Genomic DNA, 11663 nt, shown 5'->3' with positions numbered 1-11663 from the left:
AGTGTATTATTTGTTGAAACTGTACTTCCGATTTGATTTGAAACTGTCTCATTGCTATATGTTTATCAATAAAACTGTAGAAAAAAAATAATAAATAAATAAAAAAATAAAAAATAAAAAATAAAAAAAAAAGAAATCAAGCCCTCAAAATTTTGAAATTTGATAAGAACGCATATCTTTTTTTTAATTTTAGGGAAGGGTCTGCAGGGTGTTCAGGGTTTCACTACTAGATCAGACTCGTAGTGATCCTCCTATTTACAGCCTCCCAAGAGCTGGGATTACAGCACACCCCAGAGGGGGAGCCAGGACGGCATGCCCGGGGATCAAACTCCCGGCCCCTGAGCCTGTGTGTTGGCGCTTTAATCTGCTGAGCTATTTGGCGGGCCCTTAAGAATGCGTCTTAATGAGTGCTCACACTGACAACCAAACAAGACGCTGCATGAGATGTGAGTGAGGCTGTGGATAAGTGAGTAGCATCCTTGTAAAGGTTGTAACACATGCACACACACCTCTAAATGTGCTGTCTACCCTAAATCTTACACAATCTTTATTACAAGTTATACGTAAGTTAAGTCAGGGAAAAGGCTGTTGGTAGAGAAGCAATTGAAGTGCACGAGAGGGATATTCCTGTGTAGGTGCCTCAGAATAAAGATGAGGACGAGGAAGAGAAGGAGGCCTCTCACTGCCATTTCTCAATTTCTGTCTCATATCCTGAGACTCAGGCCAGACTCCTGTCATCGGAAAAGACTGCTGGACGCAGGAACCTCTGATGGCTGCAGATTTGTCTGTCACTGAAGCCAAACTCGAGAGTGACAGAGTCTTGATCAAGAGGCAAAGCAGGGAAATAAAGCTAAGGTTTCTAAACTAGTTCCCTACCCAAAAAGTGTCTTGGCACAAATCCAGAGATGAAATCCTACCTTCAAGTAGCTTGCTCCTGAGTTCTGGGAAACCTCGTGGGGAAGGGCCACAGTCCCACAACCCCACAGTATCAAGGTTGGTGTGTTCCGCTCTCAGGATTGACCTCTATTCTGACATAATGTCCTTTCCTCCTTGGGAGGTTAAGCAGCCTTTCCTTCACTATCTTTTGTAATACTTCACCCAGTTGGCCAATGCTATGGTTTGTCTGTATCTGCTCCCCCAAAGCCTCATGCAGTCATCGAGGCTCATTTCTCCAGTTTGTGACTAATTCATGGACCAAGACTGGGATTATGGGTCTGAGCGCTGCTGGGATTATAGAAGTGAGTGCTACCCCCAGCCCAGAGTGGATAGCCTGAATGTAGCATAAGAGAGACAGAGAGACAGACTTGCACTCTGTTGCCATTGTCATCACTCCTTCTCCTTTTGCTCTTGCTCTTTGCTCTTCTCTGCCCCATGAACTGCTGCCCTCCACCATGTGCCACTTTGCCTTGGAGCCAGCCAAGTATGGACCGAAACCTCCACTAACTGTGAGCTAAATAAACCTTTCCCTCCTTAATTTTGTGTGTCAGGTACTTTGTCCCAGCAACAACAGAAGAGTAACTGAGACAACCACGCTTTGGTGGCGGCAGACAGCATATGGCTGAGTGCCCGGGCCGTGCCCCTGGAGAACAGAGGGATGAATCACTCTTGGAGTTAAAGCATTGGGCCTACACGTGGCTCTTGAGGTAACAGCTCCCAGGGAACTGGTCTGAGTAAGACAAGCCTGAGAGGAGAAATAATCAGTCAACTTGAGTTCATTGTGTTTCCTCCCGCCTCAGCCTTAGGATAAGAGAAAAATCAATGCACCTATTGTGCACATGGGGGAACGAAGCCACCAGAGCAGAGGGGAACCAAAAGAAATGTGTGATCCTACAGAGGTCGCTGCTATCAAAGCACACACTAAGGCTCACGAAGAAGCCACTCTGGCAAAGCTCCTTCGTCAGACACCAGACCTTTGTGTGGCCGCTCAGGACCTCTTGGACTGCAACAGCTGTGGCTGCTAAGGTGACAGCTCCCTTCAGGTTCCTTATGACCTGGACAAGACATCCATCAGATCCAACCTCACTTCCTTCTGTGACCTAATTAACTGACAACCATTAACAACTGTGTGGATGAGCAGGAGACCACCCCCAGAGTCCAGGGAACAGGGAGCGGAAGTGAATTTTGTTTCAAGAACTTGCCCTGGGGAGAAACCAAATGTGGCTCTGTGAATTTGGGCTTCAGCAACTTGTGGTTTTTGTTGGACTCAAGAGTAAAACTCAGAAGTCACTAACTTTGGATTCCTACTTGAAAGCCCCAGGGTAGCATGGGGCGAGAGGTAGGAGGACACAGGGGGCTTGAGAAACAGGCATATTCTGCTGGTATTTCAAGCTTCACAGTGGAATGGTCTAGAAAGAATGTAAATTCAAAAGGAGGATTGGGGGGAAAGATAAGAGGACGCTGGAGAAGCCAAGTGAAGAACACTGAGTTTTAAGAGGAGGGAAGAACAGGACTCTATTTGCCACGTGTGACAGAGTTGACCAGGGCCTTTGATCAGTCCTATGGTTTCCAGTGACTTTGGACAGATGATTCTAATTGACAAAAAGAATCAGGGTTGTTTTATGTCATTTCTAAAGCTTCACTTAACTTTCAAATATTTTGGCTCGGCCTTGGTAACTTTTCCTGTTTTGACTTTATGGCCCCACTTAGTTTTCAGAACATTTTCTAAATCTCAAAAAATACTAACCACTGAAGGATGTCAACACTAAGCATCAAGAAAACAATACTAGAATTATATATTCTCACTCCGATAAATCCTTTATTACACAGATACAATTATATCTCTATTCTACTTACATTGCACACAATCTGGGCTATAAAGAATTTTGCCTGAGAAGATTCATGTTCTGTAATTCAGTAATCACAATTCCATTTTGTAATGTCCTCCGGAATCACATTGCAGATCTATTTTTACTGTATGTATTATTCTTTATCCTGCCTCATTGGAGAAACAGGCTTGGGCTGGTTTAGTTTTTCTCCATTTGCTAAGTTACCTAAACTGCCATTCATCAAGTCTCATTCACGTTCCCTGGTGCTGTCGGTGGAAGCAGGAGCCCAGAATTCATTTACGGAAACCCCAGTTCCCTAAATAACAGTACATGGTGCTGAGTTCTCTGGGGAAGTAACTAAGATTAAATGAGCACATAAAGGGGAAGCCAAATAGAATTAGTGTCCTTACAAAAGAGCCGGGGCACCCTTCCTGCAGCAGGGAAGAGAGCCTCAAGAAGCCCTCTAGAATCTTGACCTTGGATTTTCCTGCCACCAGAACTATGAAAACATGAATGCCTATTGTTTAATCCACCTGGTCTGTGATATTGTACTACAAGGGCCCGCACAGGCTAAGATGCCTCGGAGTAAGTTGTCAACACTGCCGGCCCACCCGCCACACCTTTGCAGGGTGTTTTGGCCTCCAAAAATTGTCTTTACTTTGTAAACTGGTACTGTTCTATCCAATCAGCTGAGATGCACTAGCACAGGTTTACTGAGAAGGTATCATACATCAGACCTTCTTCTGGGTATCAGGAACATGTAAGACCTGTGTCCTGAGGCAGACAGAAAACCAAGTAAGAAAATGAGAAGAGCGATTTCATGAAGATCAACGTCCCTGCAGACGTCAAACCCCAACTCAGGATCTTCATTTCCAGTCCAAAGTTCTTTAAGTTTAGCCTAATCCTTCCTTCATACCTGGGGAAGGTTTTCTACAAATGCTTGCTCACAATTTAACTTCTACGAACTTGATGACCAAAAGCACTCTTCTTTATTCTCTTTTCACTTTCTTATATCATCAGACAAATGCCAGTATAAGCCAAACTCCGTAGGGGTTTTTTAAAGAAATATTGGAGGAGTTGGCATCACCGCCTGTGTCAGGTAGTTGTCAGCACACAGGTGTCACCATGCTATTAGCTGTCTCGAGGACCCTAGCGCTCCAAGCCAGTTTTTGAGCAAACGCGCTCACCCTCTGTAGAGCTCCTGTTTTCATCATTCTTACTCTGGCTTATATTCTGCTTGGGCTTTCAACTCCACTGATTCTGCTTATCTGGCCCCAGGCATGCAAATGGCTTCATGGAGCATCCTAGAGCCAGGAGTGTGAGCCCTGCCTGACACACTGATGGTAAAATTAAAGCATCTTTGAGCACAAGTGGCACTGCAGCTGTCGTGTCTGCAGACTCTCTGTGCTCCCACAGGAGATCCGCGCGTGCCTGGTCCAGCCATTGCGCACACAAGGTGGCCAGACCAGCGGGGCCGCTGTGTCTGAGGTGGTGACGAAGACACCCATGCTCCTGCCCACATGGAGTGGACAAGAAGACGTTAAGAGCTTCCAAGGAGGAGGCAGAAGGAGGTGGCTTCTAAATTTTGAAACAGTAGAGTAACCTCCATATGTCTTCTGGGAATATCACCCCCAAACCCATCTACAGGAGGCAGATGGGTGATACTGGGACACAGAGAGTGGGGAGGAGACTGTGAAAGACATTGGTGTCCAGTCTTGTGCCAGGAGAGAGGGTTCCTGTTCTTCTGACTCAGAGCTGAGGACAGAACACCCATGCTTGTCTGCACAGAACCCAGACGCACATCCCAGCAAGGTTAACATTCCTAAAACTTGCCCCATGACCTTGGATTATGAAAGTTGCCTCAGGGTGGATATATTTTCAGGGTTGCAAAGCTAGGGTCCAGCATCATTCCATGCAGAAACCCTAGAAATGGAATAGAGGGCAGCAGCCCTTTTCCTTTCTATAACCCAGACGCCTCTGCTGCCAGCTGGGAGAAATGCCCAATCAGTGAGGGGGAATCTGTGAGCATTCACCAATTAATAATAAGCTGCAAAGAGGAAGGATCACATGTGGCACCTTGAATTACAGTAAAGAAGGAGATGGAAGGCAAACGAGGCTGCTGCATGATAGATAAGGACTGCGGAGCATCAATCCCACAGCGTCCTCTTCCTTCAAGCCAAATGTAGGTGCAGACCAGAGTTTGGATAATGACTTCTGGGCTCAAGCCCCACCTAGTAAGAATCTAAGAGGGGCAGAAATTGTGGCAAGCACAGACCCCACACGCGCACTCACTTCCCAGTCATTTCTCCTTTGGACCAACGAGTATCACTTGATTGATGGACTCACTACACACACGGACATGGGCAAAGCGCATCCAGGCTGCAGAGAGGCAGCAGCACAGCCCAAAATAGAAGACGTCTCTTACATCCAACTTTTATAAAGAAAAGGGGAGGGTGGATTCCTTTTGTTGCCGGAGAAGGAAACAGCTCCTCAACTCTTGTAAAGTCTCTGCCCTGCCACTCCCTGGGGACAGGGGACATGGGTGTGGTGTTGGTTGCAGAAGTCTCCGTTTCACAATATGCCCAACAGGGAGAAGAAATTAGCAGAAATATTAAGACCCTTCATGTGGTTTTGGGCCTGACATTTTGTACTTGGATTTGCTCATCCAGTCTAGGTACCATAGCCCATTATAAACACTGGGGAGAAGGGCCAATATAATTAAAATTGTGAAACAGTTTCCACTATAAGCTTTAATTGCAGGACACTTGACTTTATAAATAATCCCTCTTTACTGAAATTTTCCATCTTCAGTTTTGACCCAATAATAGGTTGCTTGTAAATCTTGAGAATATTAAGTTGCTTAAGGATCTAAATATACCCTTTTGTAATTAATTTTTGAACATTTTTATAAATATATTCTAATAATCTTAAATTTCCTGAATTCAAAATCACTACCTTAGAAAGAGAAAAGAATATTAGTGAGAAATTTTGGCAATGAAAGTAAATATTTGTAATGTGTATTTGCTCTAAGCCTAAAAAGTGTATAAGAAGAATTTAAATAACTGAATTCCAATTAATAATTGCCCTTTGGTGACAAAAATGTCCCATTGGAGGGTATCAAATGTCTCTAAATGAAAGACAAAAATCAACCCCCTCCTACCAACTTCTCTCCCTGCTCAAGTAGAGAATAAATCTGTCCCTCTGAAGTACAAGGGATCCTTGACTTATGAAGTCTATTTGTTCTCAAAGACTGCTTGCAACTCAAGTTGTAAATCATAACTATTTTTCCCATAAGAAATAATGGAAATACCCAGAATGTGCCCCAAATCTCCCAAAGCACCCTTTAACTAAACTTTTTCATAATGAAAAAGGGCTGCAAAACTTACCAGAAACACCAATAGTTCTCCTAGTGTATTCACAAAAACTTATACAATACGTCAAGTTTACCAGAAGCAATGATTTCATACTGTACTCAGAATTCAAGCTGACATCTTGGGCCTGCAGGAATGGAGGGTGAAATGGGAAATGGTTATTGTTTGGAAGGAGAGGTCCCTTGCAGAAGGACATCAGGGGTCTGGCTCCCTAGTGTCCTTTCTGGCCCTGGAACTCTGTAGCCCATTAGGGCCTACTTCTGGCTCTTGACATTTTTTGACCTGTTGGTCTAAGATTGTCTGTTTCTGGTTGTTCTTTAACACTGTTCTGTAATACAACATGACATTGTCATCAAGCAAGTAAACACAATGACTAACTTTTCTCTGGCTGGCTGGGTCTTCTCTACAAGTGTTTGTAGCTCTGTCCACTTTTTCAGCATTTCCTTTATTTCAGAAGCAGAGCTCTGTGGCACTGTCGATCCTCCCCCTTCTCCTCAGACAGCCCCTCAGCTGCCAGCCTCTGTTGCTCAGCCAGAGTCGCTGGTGCTCCTCTGTAGACAGCTCCACTGAGGGCTCCGCCTCTAGTTTCTCAGCATCACTGTTAGCTACCTGTGAGCCTGTGGGCTCTGCTATATACAGTGTCATCAACCACAGGATCAACTGAAGGACCAGGCTCTTCTATGCCACCTTCAAAGTCTCTCCCCTGTATAATCCTAGGCCACACTTTCATCCAGGCAAACCTCAGTGTCCTTAGAGAGACCTTGGCTCCAGGATTTTTAATTAACCCCACACAGGAAGGGATTTGTAATGCTCCTTCCAGAACTCTTTAGGGGTTAAGTCTATATCTGAGGCCATCTGGAAGCACTTCAGGAATAGTTCCTTGGTGTGTAGCTCCTTATCCTGTAACCTGATGGTCCCTAGGCCACAACAGAGTTGGACTTAGGTGGGAGAAATTTGACTGAAACGCATGGAAATTCTTCAGCCAGTTCTGCTTCCAAATCTCATAAGTGTGCAGGAGGATTGTCCAGATAAGGAGACAATCCTTGGTGGGAAAACTTTGCTAAACATTTCCTAACAGTAGGACAGAAAGCCTCGCTGGTCCACTCAGAAAGAGTGCTCTTCATACCCAAGTTTTTGTGTTAGATCCCCCCATGATACCTAGACTACTGCTCATGACTTTGTTTTCTGAACACTGTAGGGGTCTCTAAGTAGTAAACTGAGAGAGGCTTTATCTTTGGGTCACCACTTGCTTTGGGCATAGCAATGAGATTAGCCGGTCCTTCACAGGCTATTTTCTTCTCCTCTTGCTTAATGTGCCTTCACCAAGGCATTTTCTGGAAAAGGCCGATTCTATCACATTTGAAAACTTGAGAGCAAGAACCATGTCTGTGTGTCACTATTTCAAAGTGCTGTATGTAATTTTCAGCACCCCTTTTGTCAGTACGAGCTGCCTTGCGTTCCTAGGTATGCTGTGAACCCCAGTTCTCGCTTTAAAACTGTGAAAGCATCCCTTACTGGCACAAAAAAAAGTGTCTCACCCTTGCCACTCACTGATGGATCATCCTTTATCAGATCTGCATTTGTAACCCTAACTTTTTCACAAATTATAGACTCAGACAGGCTGTCACCCACCATCTGCCTTTCATTTATCTACACTAACAACAGCCTTTCTGCCTTGTCTAACCTGTTGATTGTGGCTTACTAATTTGAGTAACGTCTTTATCAACACTCGCTTCTTTATTCAAATCTTTCGTTGCAAAATTAGCAAGACGGTGGATTACAACAGGCTGCATATATTGGTCACACTGTCATATTTATCCACAATTTCTTTTTTTAATTGTGATTGCTGTCCTTACCTTCCAACCCTTCCTTCCTTAGCTCCTTTTCTAGCTTTTTGAGGGCCATTTTAATAGCACAACTGTAGTGACTCTATAAAGCACTGACTGAAATCCCGTCCCCACACAGGAGTGTCCGAGCTCAGAGCGACACTTATACGTACCTACTTTTCTGGAATCAAGAGTCTTAGCTTACAGCTGCACATGCAACTGCGTCTGGGTCATAACTCAAGACTCTGGTCATAGGCTAAACCTAAACTGCTGATGATAACCCCGAATTCTGGTTGTAACTCCACAGTCCACTGTATTTGCTCTTGATTCTAGAAGGAAAAGAGAGGGGAGGGCAAGGAGGGAAAGGGAGAACAAGGCAACACAGGACAGGGCAGGGAAAGAATCTGTCCCCTCTTCCTACTTCTTTCCATCAATGTAAATTCCAGAGGAACTAGTGGTATAAAACTTTTAAAATGAAACCAATGTTTTCAGTTGCATGTATGAAAATCATGTATCCTGCCACCCCCATCTGGACAATGAGAAAAGGCAGAAGGTCAGAAGACATTACAGATCAGTTATATTTCTTGGACCAACCAGAAACCAACTTTCCAGCATAAATTACCTCCCAGAGTCTGGAGCAACAGGAGGTCCTGTAAGCTGGGCTGCGACCCATTGCCAAGGTCTGAGGCAGGGGACACCACAGTACAAACGGGAGAGGACACCATGGTGGCTGTCAGAGCTGAACATGCTCAGCAGAAGAGGAACTGGGCTCCTGCAAGGCCCCCCAACCTTTTGGGTGTTACCTCCAAGCATCCCATGAGGTTCTTATGGCATAGATCCAAGAAAGATGGTTTTCTGGTTTTCTGGTCAGAGAAGGTTTTCAGAAAATAATCCCAAAATGTTCTTCTTCACAGCTGGTTTTCCAAAGTGAAAAATAAAATATAAATGAAAGTCACACGAGCATCATCCCTGGAAGAGGAAAGCAATCCTCTCAATCCAGCCTCTTGGGTGGAGGAGATAGTTCAGCGACATAGCACCTACCTGGCACACATAAGGTCCTGAGTTCAATTCCTAGTACCAAAATAAAAAAGAAAGATCAATTCAACCTCTTCCAGCTCTTCTATCTCACCTAAGGGGAAAAACAGTGCGAAGATCACAGGCAATGGAGATGGAAGCAACAGGAAACCAAGACTTAGATTACAGACTCCTGCCACTCCCCACAGCACCAGTACCACCACCCTGGGCACAGCCTAGAGGGCTGGAAGAACAACTGTGTGCAAGAAGGTCTGGGACAAGCCATGGCTGAGAGAGAGAGAAACCCTAAGGACTGAGAGCCGTTAAAGCCCTGGCATCTACAGCTAGCACCTGCTAAGCACAGCCCAACACCAAGGTGACCAACAAACCTTCACACTGTCTGCCCACATATCTCAGTTTCCATGAGCAGCACATGTCCAATATTCAGTGCAAGATACTCCCAAAAGGCAAGAGTGGAACCAGAAGCAAGAAGCAGCACAGGTTCCAGAGTACCAAGGGCTCTAGCTAAAGAGCAGACATGATACCAGGAAAGATGAGGCTTGGCAGCACATACCTGCAATTCCAGCTATCTGGGAGGCTGAGGCAGGAAGGTTGCAAGTTCTAACCCAAATTTGTAAAAAATGAAATAGGGCTGGGGGTGCATCTCAGTTTAAAGGTCCTAGGTTCCGGGTATCACAAGAAAAAATAAAAATTTTAAAGAGATACATAATCAAGCACAGAGATGAAAATTCAGAGAAATCAAAATGAAGTGCTTAAAATACTGTTCAAAATGTGCCCATCAAAACTCCTATCATGGTTTCACCAGTAGAGCAGATACTGCACAGAAAAGCCGTGATTTGGAAGATATATCAATAGAAAGTTCTCACATTGTAGTGAAAAATTGGTAATTTTTTTTAAAAAATAAAGCATAGAAATACACAAAAAAGTGTGGGATAATTTCAAGATGCACACATTAGGAGCAGCTAGGTAGAGCATCACCCAGAAAAAATAAATTTAAATTATGATTTCAGTGATTCAGATGGCATTAAACCTACTTGTATACAAAACAAGCAAATGAAAAATGCTTTGACCCAAGAATATCAACTTCAAACTACAGAAAATTAAAGACTAAAGAGAAAATCTTGCAAGAAGCCGGAGAAAAGACTACGGACTTTAGCAATGAAAGAACAAAGGCAAAAATTATTAGGGCAGAGAGGCGCAGTAGTGTAGAGAATCCACCTCACGTGTGTGGGCCTGTGGGTTCAATCCCTAGCACTGCAGGGAATGAAGAAAGGAAAGAAAAATGTTGCATCTTTTGCCAAAATCTATACAAACAGGAGAAACATTTGACAAGTTGATAGAAAAATCATTATTCTAGAATGTAGTATCTAAGTGTCTTAGAGTTGAAAACTTCTCATTGTACATAATGACTTCCTTCTAAAAATTAAATAATGGAATCAAAAAGAAAAAATTCTACATTGGAGAAACCCTTCGTGCCACTGACACAGAGAAAATGATACTTCATATCTGAGATCTTCCTGGTGAGCGCCCAGCAGCCTGGCTGACCCCGAAGAACGATTAGACAAGAGCCAACCGATGACATTTTACAAAATAATTGGCACTTGCTTCTTAAAATTATCAGTTATCCAGAATAAGAAAATGCTGCAAATTTGTCACATGCAACGGGAGCTGCAGGAAACAAATAAAATACAGGACAGAGAAAGGATTTTAGTCAAGAACTGGGGTTATTTGAAGAAAGATTTCAATTAACATGTCAATATTGGCTTATTTGGCCACATTGTTATGTTGAGCTGTGGGGGACTCAGGTCAACAACTTCTGGCATTGCGAGTCAAGCAGAAGACCCAAAACTGTTATGAACTACTGGACTATTTTGGAATATTTTGCTGAGTTCACATACCTATAATATTTAAATGACTGAACTAAACAAAAAGGGGGGGATATAGATGAATGTCCATTTTGTATCTGTGTATTCAAAAGGGTTAGGATAGATATATAGCTACATTCTCTTAATTCAAGGAATAGAGAGATTTGGTCTAATAGTGTTTGTAAATAGGATATCATGTCTGCATCTTGAACAGCAATTAACCACTAGGAAGGCAGTATGCAATGTGTTAATTATTGGAACTGTCCTACCAATTTGATTTGAAAATGTCTCATTGTATTTATTTCTCAATAAAATTATGGGGAAAAATATTGGCTTATTTGCTATAACAAATACACGACAATGATGGAAGATGGTAATCTTAGGCAGGGCTAGATGTGGGTTATGGGGTGGCCCTGTGCTCGCATGCTGATTTTTTTGTAAATCTAAAGTTAAATTTAGGACGGGCCAGATAGCTCAGTGGATTAAAGCAGCAGCTTAGGCAGGCGCCAGAACCAGGGTTTGATTCATGTCATGCTGTGCCGGCTCCGCCCCCAGGGCACACTCAGATGGTGACTGAAACTGGGTGTGGTGGTGCACGCCTGTAATCCCAGCACTTGGGAGGCTGAAAACAGGAGGATCACTCCGAGTCCAATCTGTGTAGTGAGACCCTGTACCAAATACAAATAAATGAATAAATAAATACAGTTAAATTTATTTTAAATTTTTCTCCAAAGGCAATGGCATATTCTATATACATAAAAAAAAATCTACATCTTGGAAAAGGAAGACAAAGATGGGAGG

Source organism: Octodon degus, unplaced genomic scaffold, assembly GCF_000260255.1.
Source record: "Octodon degus isolate 3935 unplaced genomic scaffold, OctDeg1.0 scaffold00035, whole genome shotgun sequence".
Lineage (NCBI taxonomy): Eukaryota > Metazoa > Chordata > Mammalia > Rodentia > Octodontidae > Octodon > Octodon degus.
This window is presented reverse-complemented; position numbering follows the sequence as displayed.